Source organism: Chionomys nivalis, chromosome 8 (assembly GCF_950005125.1).
Source record: "Chionomys nivalis chromosome 8, mChiNiv1.1, whole genome shotgun sequence".
NCBI classification, from domain to species: Eukaryota; Metazoa; Chordata; class Mammalia; order Rodentia; family Cricetidae; genus Chionomys; species Chionomys nivalis.
The window spans coordinates 42,707,569-42,730,383 of NC_080093.1; positions in this window are offsets into that span (position 1 = coordinate 42,707,569).

Consider the following 22,815-nt stretch of genomic DNA (forward strand, 5'->3'; position numbering starts at 1 on the left):
GAGAGAATGCAGGATGTCCATGAATGAACTCCACTCAAAACTTTAAACTGACAAGTACCACGTGCTTCAGATGGGAGTGGGGGTTCATGGTTCATCTTTCTAAGGTACTATTCCCTGATTTGATTCACATAGATTTAAAAGCCACCTCATCTGAAAGGGCATCCTGGTCATGGTGTGTGAACAGCACTGTGTATGAGCAGCATGGTTTGGCATGCTTCAGCTGTGGCTGCACAGCATTGTCTACTGCTCACATGTCACATGTGTGTGTTACTGCCTTATCCTCTGGTTTTCTCGAGCAGCAATAACAAACACAGATGTGAGTTCCAAAAGAGCCTAATGGTACCCAAGTCCTAGGAATAATCCTTGGGATACAGCTGCCACTAAAAAATATTTGTTTAATAATGAACATGTCCAACCTATAAAGTATCTTAGCCCTGTAACTGTGAACATTTCATCCCTATTTTATTACCAGTAGGATATAGATTAGAAATACTCATTTTGTCTACCTTCTAGACTCATCTGAGATGTCAATGATCTGAATTTATGGTGTTCTTTCGTCTCTCTCAGAGAAAGATCAATCCTGTCATAACAATATTGAGAGATGCAGAACGCCGGATCTGTGTTGCGCAAATTCCGGAGTTGATCTGAGATAGACCGCTTCAGTCTTGAGTTCATGGTGCATCAACTCTAAGGGCCACTGAGTGGAGAATCAAGGAGGGGCAGAGCCATAACTTAAGAGTTATAAAACCTCCATCCCCACCCCATCCCAGGAGTCCCGCATTCTCATTTGTTACCCTGCCAGTCAATGCCTTGGGTTCAGTTCCTTCCTCAAGTGTTCTAAGACTCCGCAACTGACTAGAAGTAACACATGGAGCTCCAGGTTACACACTTAAGAGCAGAATTCACCGAGTGAAAATTGAGTCTCTTTTATTGGAGTTTGTGTCTTTTTGCTTGGCTGTCACTCTTCTCCCCCCTTGATTAGTATGCCTTGACCCTGTGTTGTTGGCTGAGGACTGTGGTTAGAATTCTGGAAGTTGCATTGTGCTCTTTCTTCTCAGGGGTGCTGGGAATACCAGTTTACCAATGGGAAAGCTCAAAGGAACTCACAACCCCTTAAGCAGTTCCTTTCTTCTGGCCCCTACGCATTCTGAAGGATGGACAGACAGCACTATCAGACCAAAAAAATAAATAAATAAATAAAATAAAATAAAAAAATGAGGTTGCAAGGCCTCATTGCTGAGGACAATAAAGTGAATGGAATAGAGCCTCTAGTAAATGAATGTCTCCTATAAGCCATCCTATTTTTTTGCAAATGTAAAATTACTTCTTATATCTCAATTTGATCATGAACTCAAGAAAATTCTAAATATTGAAGAATCTTCTCCAAAACCACAGAGAAACCCTGTCTCGAAAAAACAAAAAAAAAAAAAAACAAAAAAAAAAAAAAAAAAAACAAAAAGAATCTTTTGGGGTCAAATCCATTGGCTGGTTTATGCTACATTTCTATTAGCTTTTCTTCATATGTCACGGATCTGTTATAAGAGGATTCACCTCTATTTAATGTGTTTAATGACCTGCATGTATGGATCACTAAGAGGTGGAACTCTAAGGGATCCTCAGCTCATTGGGGCATGCTCTCTAAAGAAATGAAAGTAATTCTGGTTTTATTCTTGAGCTCTAACTGGTGATTGATTATAGGAGCATATTCAATTTCTGAGTCAATTTCCAGCTTCTTGTTTCCTGATGTCACACATTATGAGGTCCATGTTTGAACCAGGCTGATGAGAACACCATGTCTTCAAATCTTTAGGAAGCTAAATAAACACCTTTTCTTTATAAAGTAGCCTACCCTAGCTGTTTATTATAGGAATGAAAAAAATGATCTAATCCAGTGTATTTTCAGCATTTAGATAACCTAGTCTAAATGAAGTACAAATGGGTAAAGAAATCGCGAGGCAATTTGGGGGAAGAGGATCATCACATAGCCTCAAAGAACATTGGAACTTACAGAGAGGAAAACTTAAATTTCTTTCCTTATAATATTGAGAATGAGAATATGTACTCCATCCATTGCATGAGGAATAAATTAAATACCACGTGTAAAAGACCCTGCCACAATGTCCCAAATATGGAAAATATCTACTGGCTGCCAGGTGCAACTATACATTTTTTTACATTTATGCATGAATAAACTGTCAATAACATAATACATATGAAAAAATCATGTAACTATTCATATTCTAGTTGTATCAAATAATTAATATACTATTAATAAGCCTAATAGCTACAATGAGTAGAACTGCTGGTAGGTAACTATGTTCAACACTGCAGGTATCAAGTTCATTTCTATGTCTTCTCATTGGCACCAGGAACACCCGGTGAGGATTGCAGAATATTCTTTCCATGTTTTATTCCTTCTTAGCTATGAAATAAACTTAGAATAAGGTGTCCAAGACTGTCCGATGGTATAGGAAAACCAGATAGAGAGAAAGAATGTTAAAAAAAATGTGTCTGAAAGAAAATGCCCCATACCTAGACCCAGTCTTTTGGTCAGACATGTGCTACCTCCTGTGTACTAACAGAAAGTGTCTTCTGTGGCCACCAGTGGACATCCATTGCATTATTCCACTGACATCCTTCTGGTATGCATGAGTGGTGAAATTCCCACAATTCCACGGTTCCCCAGTTCCGGTTCTCGGTGGTCTATTTAAGAAGCACTCTTCCCTTGGAACAGATGGCAGGCAATTTGCTCTAGTTTAAACACTAACTCCGAGTCTGGGATGAGAACAGTGGCTGCATTCCTGACTCTCAAAACCAAACCCCTCTGGTTTATGCACCTTAGCACAAGCCTGCAAAGAACAGACTTCTGAACCACGTGTGTTCTTAGCACAGGCATTATTTCAACATCCAATGATGAAATTCACACCCATGCAGACCCTCGGTGGCAAAGGCCGGTGTTCCACAGTAAAAAATAAATTGCTTTTTGTATGTGTGTGTGTGATCTGTGATGCTTAATAAGAACAATTAAAAAGGAAAAAAAACACCTCCTTTGTGAGATGGAGGGAGAAGGAGAGGATGCTTCAGGCTTTCCTCACAGGAACTCTACTTGCTGCTATTAATACAACTAACCTTTCATTGTTAATGGCCAAGGTCATGTCCCTTGAAGCCATCAGGCCAGTTTCTCACTGGAACGTGTGTGCTCTTACTATCCCCCACACCCCACCCACACCAGGGTCTTGTCTGTAATCTGTAATTCCTGTTTTCTGGGCTGTGGGCGTTCCAGGACATCCCCTCACAGTTATGAAACTACTGACCGGTGGAGGCTTCTCTGCAGATGGATTTCATTCGGGACTTGAGCTATTATATTAATGGGTTTAATTTAAACAGGACTAGCCTCGCTGGCCAAATTACTGCCATTTAAATCAATTGGTTTAGGGGAAAGACAGCCTGACCAGAGCTATTAGACTTCAATTTATTACTGTATCGGCTTTTAAACCGGGCAGAGTAAGTTTGCTAATGTCTGTCCTCTGTCCTCTGAGCTCAAGTGCAAAACAAAATAATGAGATTCTCCGGAGTTTGAGAAGAAAAAGAGAGAATGTGAAAAAATATATATTAATTTTGACTCACTGTCTCATGAGGCCAGACAAGGTGCCCCCCCCTTAAGGAATCCCCACCATGAGACCTATAGATGTCTTTGATTTCCTTCATTAACTGAGATCCAAATGACCTCACAGACGCATTACTTTAAAAAGCCTTTTTACTTGGATCTTTCCTCTTCATGAAAAAAAATAAGCACCGCTTTTTTCCCCTCTCACGCACATTTCAACCTGATTCAAATAGAGAGGCAAAAGGGGGAGAAAATGCTTTAGATGTGCTCTTTGATTTTTTCCAATCTCGCCTGAATAAAATGGAATGAGAAATCAAGAACACTCAATTAATTGCAACACTGGGTGTCACTAGGAGAGGGAGGGGGAGATGAAAGGCACATTAGAGATGCGCAGCCTTAACAAATGCATGGATTCAAAGAAGGAAGAAGAAGGGGGAATAAAAAAGCGTGTCTGTATTTTATTGCACTCCGTAAGCTTTTCGCTTGTATTTATAGCTGCAATTATATCTCAATGAGGTTTGTCTACAGTGTTGGCTTCACGCTAATTTTCCCCCTCACTGCATTCTTGGAATAGGCTCGGACTGTTTATGAACCAGACATATTGACCTCATTTACAGCTAGCAGTTTAAATCCATAATTTTTCCACCCACAATCCCTCTTTGACATTCCGGCGGTGCGGCCGGCTCAGCGAGACTGAACTAAAAGTCTCACACTTCATTGAACACCATTATGCGGCTTTATGCTTATGAGCCTGTTTCCCTCGGCTGCCTTTCAGCTTTGCTGGAGATCCGTTTGGCCACAGGCCGGCAGTGATTAAGTGGAAGAATCCAATAAATCACCCTGTCAGCCAGCAGGCTCTCCTCACTGTGTCTACACATCGACATTTGGATTTGCGCCTCTCTCCTCTCTCCCTCTCTCTCTTTTGATTTTCTATCCCTCTTTCCCTCTCCTCCCCTCTTCCTACAGTACCATTAAAACACCTCTTCCCCTTTCCACAAGGTGAACTTGAACTGCTATTGTGAGCAGGGTTCCCTCTTAGCCCTCTGGGGAGACAGGCTCCTTTGATTTGCAGTTCCCAGGTCCTGGCTTTCCCTCCCCTTTCTTCCAATTAATTCACCCCTTAACTCCTAGGCCTTGAGGAGGGGGACAGACCAGCAGAGGAAGAGGGAAAGAGACAGAGTCAGGTGTTGAAGAGAAAATACTCCCAAGCCACACTACCAGAAGGGGAGGGGGAAAGAGCTGTGGTTCTCGGAGGCTCACAGCACAGCCCTGATTAATCCTTAGAAAGTCCTTTGGGACCAGGTCCTTCCCAGGGGCTGCACATGCTGCGTTCGCCATTAATAGGCCAGGCCCAGTTATCCCAAAAGGTTCCAGGTTCTGTCTGGAAGAAGGGTTATGGGTCCAGCTCAGGCCTGACTAGCCTTCCCTGGTATCATCAGTTGTGGGTGCAGTCAGCAAGTTCCCCTCTGTTCTCACGGGTGAACCGAGTTTGTGAAACAGCCTCTCCTTTGACTTGCCTGGTAATTTCCTGACCCTGTCTCTTTGGTATTCTCCGCATAGCCACAGTTGTCTTTTGTCTGGGATTATTTCTGCCCTGTGAGCACAAGCATTTGTTTGATGTCCCAGACATCAAATATACTGTACACTCTCTGAGTGGCCAAATGATGTGGGATTCTTGCTTTTGAAAACTCCACTGGCAGAAATGACAAAAGGCGGTATGAACTCCAGACACAAAAGATGGAACAGAAGATGATGGGACCCATCTGGGGTGGGTATGTCCTTCCTTCCTCCCTAATATCATGGAACAGAGAAGTGCCCTGGGTATGCTGTGCATATGTGTACAATAGGAATGGCCGGGGAGCCAGAAAAGAAATCGATACAGTCACCAAGGGGTGGCCTGCCTTTGTTAGGGACTTCCAGTCTGCATTGGATAGGAGGAAGCTCTTGCAGGAAGACAGGAAGCCTTTGTATCCAGGCCTCCACCTCCTAACTGATGTGTCTCTTACTGGATGTTTGCATTTTTGTAAGCTGCCTTCTGCCTTTTGCAAGTTAGCTACATGAATAAGCAGATCACCAGACCATTAGAATGAAACTAAAGAAGGAAAATTCTCCGCGTCTTGTGCACAATTCCTAGCAAATAGTCCAAGTACCTGCCATGTAGCAGGAAGTTAGCAAATGGAATTTCTCCTAAACGCCTTGTAAGGACTTAATGCTACTCAGCCCGCAAACTTGTATTTTGAAATCTTAACTCCTTAGGTGATTGTCATAGGAAATGGGACTTGTGAAAGGCAATTGGGTCATGGGGGTGGGACCCTCATGAATGGGATTATTGCCCTTACAAAAGAGCCCTAAAGAGCTCTCTAGACCTCTTTTCATGATGTGAGCGCACAATTAGAAGCTTGGCAGTCTGCAATACCAGAAAAAAAAAAAAAAAAAAAAGTCCCTCCCTCCAGTCCCAGACTTGCAGGCTCCAGAATGGTGAGAAATTTCTACTGTCTTCAAGCCACACAGCCCATGGCGCTTTATCAGAATGGCCTGAGCTCGCCAAGACCTTTTTCTACACAGTGGTGCATGTAAATGATACTCAAGGGAAATGAATGTGGCCCTTCGGGAGCAGCAACCACCACGGGCCATTTACTTTCCCAATTTAATAGCCAGTATCTCCTCTACCCCTACCCCTCGCCTCCTTAGCTCTCTCGCTCTTTGTTCAGTACTCGTCGGTACACCATCATGGATGAGTGAACACATAGCCAAAATCCAAATCCCTGTGGGGAAGATGAACCTCATCCCAATGGTGGTTGCTTTGACAACATCCCAGCGAATCGTAAGGAAGCATGGGGAAACAGTTATGGGAAGGACGCTGCAGTCAACCCTGTCCCCATTTCTGAAGATCACAGAAGGGAAAGAAGCCCCCTGACAATACGTAGCTCAAGAATCTTTCTTGCACAATCCCCTAGGTTCTCAGGATTCGAAATTCTTCAAAAATATAAAGACTGTCCACGAACTGTGCAGACACAGCCAAGAAAGCAGGTTCTGTGCGTTATTCAGGTATTGCTGTAATTGCGGAGATATAGGGCAGGGAGGCTTTTATTTCAAGAACTATCTGTCAAGTATGGAAATTTACATGGTGCTCAGGTAACCTCATTGTCAAAGGCATGCAAACAGCACCTGCTTTCCAAAGAAATAATAGTTATTGCGTGAATCAAGTTACCTCAGAGTGACTCAGTTTCTCTGTAATCGCAGAATAATAAAAGTATCTGTTACCTTGCTGTGGTGAACGGCTCTTTTGAGAAAGAATGATATATGTAAAGTGCCTTGAGTCTCTCAGAGAGAAGGTAATCTTGGAATTTATGTCAGCATTATCATTAAACCTTTTCTCCCGGGGACTCAATATTTTTCAATATTGTCTCATTGATTCCAGCAGTCTCATAAACAGGAGGAACAATAGAAAAGAGACAGGAGCAGTCAAACACAGGGCAAGGGGCTGGGATTTTCGTTCTAGTTCTTCGTCAAACCAGCTCTGTAAACGGAAGGAAGCCCCCATGCCTCTCGGCTCCTTCACCTGTAAAATGAAGGCTGTGCTGAATGATGACCCAGGTTTTCTTCACAATGTTAAGTGCACTGACAGAAAAAAGAGAAGCATTCATCCTTGATGGTATAATTTTGCACACTAGCCTCCTCCTAAGACTCTTTCCATCTGGGTTTTAGCCACATGCTCTCCATGGTCCCATTTGCCCTATGTCAGTGGTGAGTTAGTCTCATTTCTCTACTCTGGCCAGGCAGCACAGGCATTATCCAGTTTCATGCTTGGCCTTCTCATCTCTTCCTCATTCCGTCTCCCCAGCTTCATGGGCTTCTAGCTGGACTGTCACCTTTGCGTGGGGAACTGGTTTCTCTCTCCACGCCTGACCACCTTTTCATAATCCATGGGAATTATGCCAACTGCCTATGACATATATTTCTACCAACACCCCAAGTTCCACAATGGGAGAGAATAGTCCTAACTCCACTGAATCAACTGAAATTCGTAAAAAATAAACACCACAGATGTGTGTACAGTAAAGGGCATAGCATAAGGATGTAATTTTACACAGAGCCTGGAACTGGCAGAGTCAGATAAACTGCTTGCTGTCTGTGCCTGGTTGAATTGAAAGTTGAAATCAGGCAGACTGACATTTTAAAAGAGAAGATGGACATGGCCATGGGGCAAGGGTAACTAGGGAAGAACTAGATCTCATATCTGCCTTTCACTGCTGCAGGGGCTGCTCTAAGTCATCTGAAACTGCTTCCTTTCTCTGTGGATCTGTATTTAGTCCTGGCCCAGGGCTAGGATAAACTTAAGGGTAGACAGAGCAGGAGATACGTGTTCCAATAGAGGCATTCAGAAGTGATAGATCGCCAGCAATGTTCGTGAGCTTCATGTTTGTTATCACCCAGCACCAAGCTTCAGAGCACCGAGTACACGGCTCTGGTTCACTCCCACTCAGAGAGCTCATGAAGCAGGTGCCTGTCTCTTGGGCAGTGCTAACCTGTCATCAGATGGGGAAGGGGATTCTGCAGGAGTTAAGAAAGGAAAGCTGAATTACCCCGAGATTTTTTTCTACTCCGGCTTCATTTCCTGGTTCCGTTTCTGCACCATCCTTCCCTTATAACACCACAAACCATGAACTTACTTCATTCCAACACCTTTCCAACTCCTAAAAACAATGCAATCTACTCGCAAAATAACTTCCACCATTCATTACATCCTCTTGTTAAATCTCTGGGTCCATGTTTGGCAAGCATTTGAGGCTTTCGTTATCTCTTATCTAGACCATTATACTAATTCCAAATGGCAGCCAGATCCAGACTCTCTCCTCTCCCTTCAGGTTATGTGCAGTTATAAGCATCTCTTTCACCTGCCAATAAGACCTCACAGATCCCAATGTTCAGAGACAAACCAGCTCTCATGTCTGCTCTTTATAACAGTTACGGTCAAATTAATTTTTCCAATCATATTCTCCCCAGTGGTCTTTATGAATTTTGTATTCTGTCCACTATCTCATCATTCCCTTTTCCAGATTCTATGCCCTCCTTTCCCCATGCCTTTTTTCCTAGCTAGATAAGCTGCCACAAAGGAGATGGGATGCATTTGTCCAGGTTTCAGGTATTTCTATAATTCTGTTTTCTAGATATCTATAATTGTTTTCAGCTCTGAAAATCTGAACTGAATTATCTTGACTCTTTTTAACAAAGATTAGGCATGGAGTACATGTCACATGACCCCAACTGCGTTGTTGAGTTGTAAAAATCGAACAGTATTCTAACTATCTAATTTTCCTAGGGTCCATACACAGTGGGAGATCAGTAGGACTTGTTCCATGAGTGGAAGATGCATGGGTTCAGGATTTCACAGATGATGTACTAAGGGAAAATAGCTCAAAGGACCCAACGCTTCAGTCTTAGACACTTTTATTTTGAAAGTATATTTCCAAGTAAAATGTTGGAGACAACTATGCTATCTAAAAATCAAGTGAATTTTCATAATTTCTTACCTAGACCATTATACTAGTGCCCAAACACAGCCCAATCCTGATGCTTTCTTCTCCCTTCAGTTAATGTGCAGTTATAATTGTCTTTCTTCCCTGCCAGTGAGATTCCACACAGAAGCAAACTCCGACTTGTGGACAATCAAAGCCTAAACATAGTACCGCCTTGAATATTGTGTGTTGGGTAGGAAAATACTGGTTGTGTGGTTAGAAGGCTGGGTGTGACAGAAGTCAGGGCTTAAATGAGTTTTCTTCAGATTCTGTGCTTTATAATGTCCATCATGATGGGTTGCCCTCATCCCTGTGAAATGTTCCTTTAGATGACACAAGTTTGAACTGTGCCTTCAACCTTACTGTTACTAGCTTCAAAGTTAATGTTGGAGCTTTGCTGAATTAGCTACTTGTTCTACAGTCAGGCCTGCACAAACTAGTTTGCCTTAGGCAGTAGAACTCATCAGTTTAGTTAGATGAGGGTCAAAGACCACCACTTCCCAAACTAAAGTGAGGGTAAGAGAGATGGTCTTTCCAGTAAAGAATTGCCACAAGAGAAGGAGGCCAGCTACAACCATTTCAGGTGTTCTCTCTAGGATCTTAGAAAAACAGTGGCTTGAAGACTTCTGTTACTTTTCATATTGATACATATCCATTAGCTCTTTCTCTCACCCATGCCATAATTCTTTCGCTACTGACATACATTTCCTAGAGAAAATAACAAGATGCTGTTTCTTGTCATTTAGGCCAATGAAAAGAGATTTGTGACATATACTGTAAGTTCTAAGTTCCTTGCCCAGTGATCTAGAATAGTCATGTGGCATCTGCCAGACTTGACCTGACATAGATTGTTCATTCCAATTATCAACCAAGTGGTCAATTTAAAAAAAAAAAAAAATATATATATATATATATATATATATATATATAAACACTTTGCATTAATTATATATTCTGCTTACCTTGAAGTGAATTTGAGGTGAGCTCTCAAGCATTGGCATCCCGGACTCATTTGCATGAGACTACGGTATTAATTCTTACCACTTGTATTGCGCCTCGAGTCTTCAAGACACTTCACAACCATTAACTAATTACTCTTCAAGATGCTCTCTGGAGGTGGATAAGTATTACCTGGAGTTGCAGATTAGGAGCAGAATGCCTGAGAGAGTGTACAGCCTCCAAGAAACCCACCAATATACCCCAATACATTCCTCAGAACATTTTTTTTTCCTTTGTGTGAAATTGTTGTAAGAGAGAGGGCCCACTTGTTTGTCCTGGCTGTCTGGCTAGCTTACACCTGAAATAACCACACAGAAACTGTATTAATTAAAACACTGCTTGGTCATTAGCTCTAACTTCTTATTGGCTAACTCTTACATATTAGTTTAACCCATCTCCATTAATCTGTGTATCGCCAGATGGCAGTGGCTTACCAAAGATTCTAACCGGTGTCCATCTCTGGTGGAAGATCCATGGCTTCTCTGACTCTGCCTTTTTTCCTCCCAGCATTCAGTTCTGTTTTCCCCACCTGCCTAAGTTCTGCCCTATCAAGTCCAAGGCAGTTTCTTTATTCATTAACCAATACAAACAACACATAAAATGAAGGACCTCCTACAAAAACTGTGCAAGTAATCTCAGGATCCTCCACACCAGAGAAAGCAGCAATGTTCTATGCACAAACTGCATGGGGACAGGCTGCTGCAAAGAGGGCTACTTCCTTTTCTAAAAAGCATTTTCACCGATGGCCATGAGCATTACCTGATTAGACACCCACAGTACATGTGTGGGGAGGAGAAGTAGATTCCTAAGGGTGTTGTCTACCCACCAGTGAAAACAGAAATGAGACCTAGAAGTCCATAGCAAGGAGAAGGATGGATGGCAGAAAGGGAAGGAGAGAAGGGAGAGGAAGAAAGTTTGGATGACTTCACGTGAAAGGGTTAATGGATTCATGTTAACGAGAAGACACCAAACAACCCTTTCTGACGACTTCAAGGGTTTCTCAGATAAAATGGCACCCATTTTGCTACTTAGCCAATGACAGCCAGTGTAAGTGGCTATGTTGCCAAGTGGCCAGGTCCCAGTTGGACAACAGATTATTCTGTTGCTCTACGTGCTTTCTCTCTCTCCTGTTCTCTCTGCCCTAGAATGAAAACCATAGATCCCACGCAGGCCACAGAGAAGAATGCAAACATCCTGATAAAGTGCCTGGCAGAAGCAGGATCCTCCAGTCCTTTGTGTACAACAAAGAGGCAATTTGTGACGGTAATAATTCCTTCTCTGACCAGCAGTATCTTGTACCTGGAGATCAGGTGGCTGCTCCTGGCTCTCTACTTTTCCTGGTAATTCCAACAAGCTATACATCTTCCTAACGGAAGCACTCGTAAGGCTTGAAAATGAAGTCCTGTAGGGAACTCCTTCTAATTGCCAGAGTGAGTCACTTTCCTCTCCAAGCAAAGAGGTTTCTGTTGGTGACAGTAGAGAACAGGCGCTTGTCTGTATTGTAACAGCTTAATTATAAGTATGGGTATAATCACACAATCTGTCATTATACCTTTTTTCACCCTGAGAATTTGTACTGCAATCACCATAACACTGTAACAACATGAACAACAGACTGTCTGGACTCCCTGAGATCGTTTCCTTTGCCATGCCTGGTGGGGATGAGCAGGCAGATTTGGATGGAAGAGCAACCGCCTATCTAGCAGAGGAGGGGGGAAAGCCTGAGTCTTTCACAGGGCTTCCTGTTCATTTGGCTTCCTCTAAAGGGCAGTCAAGTCCCTCACCCTCCTCCCAGCCCAGCACACCCTCCCTCTAGTTTTATCTGTTTGAAAATTGCACAAGAAGAAACTACCCTTCTGCTATTTTATACCCAAACCAAGTGAAGTGGAAATTGTGCGAGGAAACCTCCCCATCTGTTAGCCCTCAGCTCAGCAGTGGATAGAATCTATTACAATGTGCATCCTGCCCCCTGCCTCTGCCAGGCAGCCTGTGGGGTGACGAATGGGTGGGGAGAGAGCCTTGTGTCTCAGGGAGGGAGTGATTGCCTCTGCAACTCCAGCCACAGAACTAGCAAACGCACTCATTACACAGCACAAATTGGGCAGATACAAAACCACAGTGCCTGAGGAGGAGGAGGAAAGGCTTTGCCACTGATGGTCCGTCAGGTGGCTTAATGCCCACACCAGGGGCTCCACCATTCCACCTAATTCCTAACCATGCTCACAAGCAGAGATGTGTTGTGAAAAGTCTGGAACGCACCTGTCCATGCCCAAAATCAAATTTCACAGAGATACTCTCTTTCTATAAGTACTCAAGTTCAACACTTCACTGTGGGAAAATGTCTTGGCAATGGGTCCAGGGCTAGAGAATAACTCCTGTGAAACAGTTCCTTCTTCAGAACAGAAGAATTTTGAATCGTGCTCTGTTTCACATCTGGAAGTCTCATGAAATTAGCTGGAGTAACCATCCCTGGCTAGCTGTTCCGGGTCCGTCTGCATGGAGGCTTCTTTTATGAGGAAATGCTTGATTGCTTTTTGAACTTGTCAAGGATGAACCATAGAACCAAGGCTCACACTTCAAATGCTCTTTGTCTGATGCTAATGTCATTCCTTTCCCAGAAATTATGGCTACTGTTTGCTTTTGAATTTTTTTTGGTTCATAACATCAAACATGAGGCTAGAGAGCCCATTCTCACTCATGGGTAAGATCTCTCCCTGGCCTCAAATACAGTGGAATGGGGTGATAGCATCATAGCCACTCTCTGGCCGCAAAGGATATAAAGCAATTATCTCTTTTCTTTGTTTGTATTTTTATTTACTTTGGTTTTGTTGTTGTTTTGTTTTGGCACATTCTCAAGCTGTACTACGGGCCTAGAATTCAGTATGTAAATGGGACTAGTCTCAAATTCATAGCAATCTTCCTGCCTCAGCCTCCCAAGTTCTGGATTACAAGAGTAAGCCATCTCATTCAATTTATTTTTTTTATTTATCCAGTTGAAATCCATGCCAAAATTATTGAGCCTGAAACACTATTTCCTAGAAACAAGAAATAAAATAAGAATGGTCTATAAGATACAAAGGCTGAGAGTGTGTTAGTGTCACATGTATGAATTCGTTATTCCGACTTCACAAGGTTGTATACTTTTGACTGACCACTGATTCAATATGCACCATCATCTAAGCTTCTTTTCCGAATCAAGTATTTTCTGATTGGGAATAAAAAAAAATGGATACGGTCCCTGCCTATATGAAGTCCAGATCCACTGAAGGAAGTGTCAATAAAATGTTTAAGAACAGAAAAAATTGGGCTAGGAAAGAGAAAGAGAACACAAGAAAGAGGACACGGAGGGAAAGAGAGACTATTTAGGGGTAGGAAATACAATGATGGATTAAAAGAAACTGAAAGGTATTTTTAGCCCAGATTGGGAGGCAAACAACACAATGAAGAAAAGTGGAGGTGACTATTCCAATCAAAAGAACAAAATGATAATTGTCACAATTTGACAGAGACATGAACTTAAGATCATCCAAAATGGCTAAAAGGAGGAGGGGGTTGTGAAAGAGAGAAGATGCGATGTTTTTTTCATCAGGGTTTTCTGGGGAAACAACAACTCTCTCTCTCTCTTCTCTCTCTCTCTCTCTCTCTCTCTCTCTCTCTCTCTCTCTCTGTGTGTGTGTGTGTGTGTGTGTAAGAAAGCAGAAGAGGGTTTTTTTCAGGCAATTGATTTGTATGATTATAATGATTGGCAAGTGTAGGCAGACGACGCTTGTTCACTTCTTGGCCACCCAGACTCCTGAAATAATCACACAAAAGCTATATTATTTGAAATATTGCTTGGCTAATAGCTTAAGCATATTGTTATCTAACTCTTACATCTAGAATCAACTTATTTCCATTATTTTATGTTTTACTACGAGGCTCATGGCCTACTAGCAAGGTTCCAGCTGGCAGTTCGCATGGTTCCCCTCTGACAGCTACATGGCGTCTTGTGACTCCACCTTTTTTCTCCCAGCATTCAGTTTAGTTTTCCCTGCCTAGCTCTATTCTGTCCTATCACAGGCCAAGCCAGTTTCTTTATTCATTAACCAATAAAAGCAACACATATACAGAAGACTTCCCACACCAGTCAAGTCAAAGCACTGCAGGCCTGAACAACAGGCTGGAGACCCAGGGAAGGGTTGCTACTGTAACTTGAGACCAAAGACTCCATCTTGTCTTTTCTGGTGAACCTTTCTTGGGCCTTTATCCCTTAAAAGTTCACTTTAGATCTCATTCTAGGGGGGAATCTGTTTTTCTTAAGTCTACACACTGACTTTGTAACATGAAGGGTCCTGTTTGTTTGTTGTGGTTTTTCTGTCCCGCCCGGTACCCCACAACTGTTTAGTCCCGGAGAAAAATCACACAAAGATCTCTATAAGTTATAAAGCCGATTGGCCCATTAGCTCTAGCCTCTCAGTGGCTAACTCTCACATCTTGATTAACCTGTTTTTCTGATCTATGTTAGCCATGTGGCTCAGTACCTTTTTTCAGTGGGGCAGATCACATCCTGCTGCTTCAGCATTCTGGGCAGGAGTGGGAGGAATCAACTTCCTCCTTCCCAGAATTCTCCTTTTCTCATTACATCATTTTTACTTTCTGTCTGGTTTTCCCGCCTATATTTCCTGCCTGGCCAATCAGCGTTTATTTATAACATGATCGACAGAATACAGACAATTCTCCCACACCAGACTTAAAAACTAATCCCATTAAAAACAAAACAAGCCGGGCGGTGGTGGCGCACGCCTTTAATCCCAGCACTCGGGAGGCAGAGGCAGGCGGATCTCTGTGAGTTCGAGACCAGCCTGGTCTACAGAGCTAGTTCCAGGACAGGCTCCAAAACCACAGAGAAACCCTGTCTCGAAAAACCAAAAAAAAAAAAAAAAAAAAAAAAAACCCCTACCATCACGGCAGTAGCTAGATTTACACTTGGTCAAGCATTTGAGTATCATGACCTAGGGAAGCTGAAGTATAAAAATCACCACCAGAAGCAGTAAACTACTTATGAAGAACTCTATTAAACTTGGAGTTGGATGTTCATTCCAACAGCAATAGAGAGCTGTCTACGTAGGAAGAGGGTCAGTTCGTATGAGTGACAGTGCAAGGGCTGTTCTTAGATGGTGCCTGCAACCGCCATACCGGGAACAGTGCCTGTACAGAAGGAGATGAGAAGACCAGTGTGGGGCTGTTTTCATTTTGGGTGAAATGAAATCATTTCAGGATTAAGTGCTATCATGGAAAACAGAGAAAAACACATCTAAGAACTGTTTGGGGCTTTAGAGCAAATGCAGGAAATAGAATCGTTGGAATTTTATAACTAGTTAGCAAGGCCAATTGCATAATTTGCAGATCCTAGACAAATAAAAATGTGGAGGCTATATTCAAAAAGAATTTCTCTTTGTTTCTGGGATGAACATAGCATATGTTATTGGTTATTTAATACCTTGCCCCTAAGACTCAAAGCTAAAAACCTCTACGTATCTGGCAAGTGTAGAGGACCCATGTTCACAAGCTTTCTTGGAGTAGAGAGTAAGACACAAAGAAACTACCAGGGAGAGCAAGGTAGATCATGCCAGTTTCCATCCAGAGATACTCGTGGGTAGTTCTGTAGGCACAGAAAAGGAGAGAAGATGTAGACTTAGGGAAAAGAACTCTTACAGCTTGGTTTCCTTGGCTGTGTAGTAAGTCCAATATTTAGACATACACATTTGAATTTCAAAGAAGATTCTACACTAAAGCTATAGAATTGAACATAGTCAGGCTTATAGTCTGTGTTTTAACTGTTCTAAACAGTGACAGACACTGTGTTCATTCACAGATGTTATATATTCTAGAAGGACTAGAGCAATCTGCTGACCCAGATTCTGGAAAGCAAGTGGGCTATTGTGGCAATGGATCTGTAATCCCATGTACACCTCATACAGATCTAGCAAGAGGGTAAACCCTTTTGCACCAGAGGTGGGGAAAGTCCCAATTTCACAATCTTGAGGTCAGAAAGGCTTGTTTGAGGTCCTAATATTTTTTGAGCCACAGGACCTTGCAATAGTGCTTACTCTTCCCAATTCTTACAATTTGCTTTGTCCAAATCAAGACAACAAATGCCTACCATTCTGCTATAAGGCTGAAAAATAGTGACCAGGACTACAGTTATATGCTGCAATATCATCACAGACCTGGAAATGCATTATGACAGGAGTAGATCTGTGTAGCTCAGAAACCTTTGTTAACCCCTTCATGTACTAAGGACTGATGACCTATGAAACTATTATGCTCTGAACGGCATAGAAGCACCTGCTTAAAGGAGTCTGTGATTTTAAACAGCCTGTCCTGGCTCACCTTTAGGAATGGAAGTTGTTTTCCTTTGAACTGAGCAAGATGACATTAGAAAATCTTATTATTATCAGCTACCCACGGCTCACTGTTTGATAGACCCTTTCTCCTCTCTGCCCTTGGATTTCATTGTCTCTAGTTCTAGCTTCGGCTTCTTCAGCTATTCTTGGCCATCAGCCACCCAGGGCCTCGTTTATTACCCCTCATGACTCCTGCCCTGTGCTGCATTCCTGCAAGAGGCACTACAAGGAGGGAAAGTAATGAGGAATCTAGGTACGCAGGTCTGATGAGACACCTGCCGCATAATCAACCAAATCAAATATTTGGCTCTGCTTCTTCTGACGATACAGCTCTTCTGGCAACTGCTGAGTGGTAGCTTCCCCAGCTTGTCCCGAGAATGAAGAGCATAGCAGAGGAAGGAGGGTTTCTTTTTTTCTTTTTTCCTGCACTGGATTGCCCAGTCTGTGCCACTATAGCTACCTGCTAGGCCCAGCTCCCTCTTGTATATTTTGAGTCTTCTAATTCCAAAAGCCAAAGGCAGCAATTTTTTTTGGCAAATAGAAAAAGACAACTTAATCTCTTCAAATGATTTAAGATTGTATCATTTGGCAACCACGTAAATCCGCAATTGTGTCTCTGAAAATCATCATTGTCTGTCATAAGGGCTGGTGACTTGCTGTATCCCTTGAGTTTATAAGGCATCAATTCATCTTTCCACAATGGAGAAAACTGAGGACCAGGTCTCATAGTTTTCCACTGTTGACACAGGAAGAACTCTACATTCTAGGGCCTTGTTTTATCTCCCCTCTATGGTACAGTTCATACTATATTTTAGGCATATCCATAGCCCTTAGAACTCTGTACAAAAACTATGTCATAGCTATTTTTTTCTATATAATTTCTAGATTATTGCTGCATTTAAGACACTTTCATTTGGAAAGATATTACTGTAAGCCATCGAAAAGATTCTAGTTTCAAATCTGTGTCTCAAACATGTTTGGTCCATTTTCTGAGCTTATGATTTTCTTAAAACTAACATGGCATATACATTCCAAGCACCATCTCCAGAAAGTTAACAAACGTTTTTCTCTGTTTTAGATTAATGAATAACACAAAGAGCTTGACTTTTTCAAACAGGTTAACTTTCCCTCTGTCTGAGATATATTGCCTTTTATGCTTTGACCAACTGCAAAATACGTTGTTTTTTGATTGATGTTTGTGGTCCGTTTCTCCCACCAGGTTTTAAGGTTCACATGACCAAGTTCATTGCCATTATCCTATCTATAACTACATCTCATATCAACATTTGCTTAGTAAATGTATGTATAAAATTATAATAGTTTGAAATTATCTACAGAGTGGTTGTGGAATTCATGACTGTGTTTTTACCATTGGCTAAACAGACTCAAAGAAGACTGGCGACCTGACCAGAGCCATCAATTAGTTGCCCCTTTCATTTGAAACATTCAGTGAATTCACGTGCCTCATGAGCAGTTCTATGGCTAGAGAGACAGCACATAGCTCTGCTAACAGAGACTTCACAGTTATATGGGGAAAATATTTAATTAAAGATAGAACTACTGCACAAAGACAAATCTGAAAATGGAGATAAAGAAGTCGTCCACATAGGAAAGTAAGAGTATACTTCACAGAAGCAGACACATGTGTCATGGCTTGAAGGATGAATCAAATTTGTGGGTCAAAGAAGGCAGAAGTTAGTTTTGGACAGAAGAACACATATTAACAAAGAGGTAAAGTTGTAGGATATAGAATGGTCAAGAGATATAAAGACAATGGTAGAAAGCGATTGAGGAAAGAACACTGTCCTCTGTGATGTGGACTTAGACACTCCTTCAAAGGTTCTGTTGAATGCAGATTCTTACTCGGCAGCTCTGGATGCACGCTGAGATTTTCTACTCTCTATCCAGCTCTCAGGGGATGCCAGTGCTGCCAAGCCTCAGAGCCTACCTTCAGGAAACAGACACTGGAAACTGAGGACAGAGGGTCTCAGACGTGACTCCTACCCTACTCAGCCACCAGCAACAGTCTCGGTAAAGAGGAACTCTGAGTATGGACCTCTCTGGGTAATGGTGACTAACACATACTAAAGGAAGGTATGAGGACCATCATGCCATCAAGCCTACCTTGTAGAAAGGTGATATGGGTCTTATATTCATTTCCTTCCAATGCTAAAAAAAATAAAATAAAAAATTCATGTAGAGTTCTAAGCATAATATTTTGATCCAAGACTCTCTAATATTTTGAAATGATAGAGCTGTTAATGATAAATAATTTTTCTCTCTCAGCATTTGGGATCACCCATATGATTACAAATAGCATGAATTACTATGGGTTTGATGATATTTTTAAGTGCTGGTAATTGAACCACACATCTAGTAAATCTAAATGGGAAATTAGAAGTCTATATTCAGAAGTCAATGTTGACTTCAAGCATTTGTTTGCTTGTTTTGTTTTGTTTTTTCAAGACAGGGTTTCTCTGTATCTCTGGAGCCTGTCCTGGAACTAGCTCTTGTAGACCAGGCTGGCCTCGAACACACAGAAATCTGCCTCCCTCTGACTCCTGAGTGCTGGGATTAAAGGTGTGCACCATCACTGCCTGGCCCACTTCAAGTATTTTTATTTAATTGTTTAGCAAAAGTTTATGCTATTTACTTCCCAAGTATACCTGAGCCAAGCATACTTAGAAGAAAAAGCAGTTAAATATTCTTTCAGGGTACATGACTGGGTGTAGGGGAACACCCAATGATAGCTTCAACTGGACCGTCTACCATTGGATCTGATACTTCCAAAAATACCAAATTGCCTCAAAAGTTTTCTTTCTTTAATTGTAAGTTTTATTGCAAAGTATATGAAACAAACGAGAAGAATAAATAAATGAATGGACCAATGAATCAATGAATTCATATGAAAATAATGAGCAGAAATCAGCAAACAAAGGAATAAAGTTACAAACAAATGAGACTAAATTGAAGAACATAACAGAGTGTAGATTATTATATAAGAGCCTGGAGCACTCCAAAAGCAACAGGAAAGCTTTTAAAAATTTCACACTGATGCATTACCCTAGATTAATTAAATCAGGCTCTGCTGTGCAGGATCCAAGCATTAATGCTTGCTGGCTTCCTGGGTGTTTCTTGGGTACTAACCAAGTTCAATGTTCAATAGCCTAGAAGGCCCTCAGCTTCCACTAACAATATTTTGTTCCTATTGAAATGGTAAACGACACTGCATTCTTTCGAATCTTGGTGAGTTTTCTAATGCTCTCATATTCCAGCAGCCTCGCTAGTGCATATAAGATAAGAATGTTTAAGCGTTTTCTTCATTAGAACCCAGGACTGTATTAAGTTGTAAGAAAATGAGAAAGAAAAGGACCCAAAAGTATTGAGTAGGAATTCTTCTTGGATGATACGGGACAGAACTCTACAAAGAGACCCTGAATCCCATACTAAGATGGTGGTGGGCACAAAGGCGAGACTCACCAGGTATTTATTTCCACACAAACCGTGAGCACGGAGTGCCAACTGCTTGCAGTGGCAGCAGAGTTCAACAACACACACACCCCTTTCAGTGACTTTTGAAAACGCAATGAGGTTTTCCCACTCCCGAATTTAGATACTCTGTGGCGGTTTCCATTTCAGCTCTGGATGTCAGACGCAGGCCAGATGGAATCCAATCAACTATGTGACTGAGCATATTGTTCATTTGAAAAGAGAAGCCATTGGGCACATCATCTGTACAGTAATCTGGGAGGACATTTTTTTTTCCTTCTATCCAGTGGACCATGCAGAAACACCTGTCTTGTGTCTTAGAATCGTTTGCAACTGCTGTCTGAGAAATAGGTGTTGAAACAATATCATTAAGCTGCTTTTTATAATTTATATACTTGGGCATTGAAGAAAAGAACAAAACTTAGGAGCTTACATCACCATTTCTACCATCTAGAGTCCAGGACTTCCGACAATTAAATGTTTTCTATTCATGCTTAGAGGCCAGATTGCCAAAAGACCCCAATTTTCAAACTTTGTTGGGCATCTGAGATGAAGACATTTTAGTGCTAAAAGGATGAAAATCCAGGGAGGCCATTGCTGTGGCTTCTAGTGTAAGTGTAAGAGAACACGTGCACTGTGTCTAGTGTGACAGAGTGAGAAGGTAGAGAACCTTGAAGAAGAGGGGCCACTGGGAGGTGGTGTGGCCATTGTGCACTAACCTCAGAAGGGATTAGTGCTGGTGCCATAAAGTGAATTTGTTTCTATAAGCATGGGTCATTATAAAAGATGGTCCCTGATCGTAAATTCTTGTGGCTCTCTGCCTCATGTATGAGTTCTTCCTCTCCACCCCCCCTCAATTTATTTCCATGTACCGTGGTGTGACTGTGGTAGCGTCCTCAGCAGGGGCTGAACATACGAGGCTATTTAGGCATGGGTTCAGTATGGCTTGCATATGAAAATGGCCCCCAGGAGATCATGCGTTGAATGTTTGATCCCCAGATGGTGGCTCTACTGTAGGAAGATGTGGGAATTTCAGGAGGTGTGGCTTCATTGGATGCAGTAGGTCACTAGGGTGTGACTCTGAGGGTTGTTACTCAGCCCTAGTCCTTTCTCGGCTTCCCCTTTCTGTCTTCCACGAGGCAAAGAAGCTCCTCAGCCACATACTCCCCTTGCCGTGCTGTTCTGCCCACTCACAGTGAGTCGAGAGACCATGGACTAAGCCCTCTAAAACTGTGAGCCGTCTATCTTTTCCCGTGGGTAGTTTCTGTGACTATTTTGTCACCAGCAGGAAAAGAAATAGACATAGATTCTCAGCCTCCAAAACTTATTAAGTAAATAAGCATCTTTTTCTAATATTTTGGTATAGCAACAGAAACTAAAACATACAGTCACCATTATTGATATGCGAGCCTGAGGCGATATAAAACTGAATGGCCCATCAGTCACTTCCCATGTAAATCACATCACCTCAAATAAGAAGCACTGCAAGATGCAGCCACCCAGTTTACCGAACTAAGACTAAGACCAACAAAAATATTATTTCATTCATTCTATCACTTGAAAGTGACTCCAAGATCCTTAGAGACCAGAGGCTTCCAAGGACAGAGGTCACTGATAGCCATGCAGTTTTGTGGGGAAGAATATGCATTGGAATCACCTGGAGATCTTACTAAACTACCGGCTTCAATGGTGGAAGACCAGAGTGGGGCCCAATATTCCGCCTTCCAGTGAGTGAGCCCCAGAGTGATCCAGGGCCTAAGCAACCTGTCTGGGTGGAAGGAACTAGGTTAGATGGCACTCCCGTAAGAGAGTTGTACTGCCTGCTTCTTCCTCTTTGCTTTTTCCCCAGGGGTAAAAGAAATATATAGAAATATATAGAAATACTACACAGCAGCTCTTTAAAAATTTGCTCATTTGCTTTTGAAGGGGGGGGGGAGAAAAGAAAGAAAGTGAAGCATAATGAAAATCCGAAAACAAAGAACTCTGCGCAAGTGTGGCCTACACCTCCTCACAAACTCCTCTGCCATCTACCTCCGTTCCCTCGTGTGGGCTCGGTACAACATTCCAGATGAATATTCTGTGTCTCCTGACATGCTCTCTGACACAGTGGCTGCAAAGCCTGGGGCAACAAGGCCAAACTTGTAGTTTAATTAAAAAAGAAAGGGGAAAATAAGCCTATCTCTAACAGAGACGAACAAAAGAAAAGTCCCCATAGAAGACAAATGGGCAGACCCCAACTCAGTGATGGCTTCCAGTTATAGACCCTGCCACTCAACCCATGTACACTGCCATGCCACAGAGACATGTTTTATGGGCTGGTACTGAAGGCCAGTTTAAGGAGGGAGCAACTGGCAAGATACAGGATGAAGGTGGAAGGAGCCCAACTTAATTAGAGAATGTTTCAAAGCCTGTGCAGAACCACACTGTTCCCAGAGAAGGGTCACTCGAGAGCACTGTGCTGCACGGAGCCTTTTATGCAAGTTTAAAGCGGCCACTATAGTTTATACTCTACACAAACTTATTAAATTTGGGCATAGAGCCACTGTATTCAAAAGCACCTAAATATCCCCCACTAGAGTAGTAGTCTTTATTATTTTATTTAATTATTCATAATGAAAATTAATGCATCCCCAGATGTGTTGCCTGGGTGCGATTCTAATATTTGTAAAGGACACCGCAAGGTTCAGCAGGATCAGAAGGCCAAGGTCCTGTCAAGTTCCGTCGTGCGTTTCTGCCAACTCATACCTCAGTCTTTCTCTTTCAGATGTGAGAAAGCAACAGTTCAGATGTGAAAATAAAGTGGTTAATGAAGAAA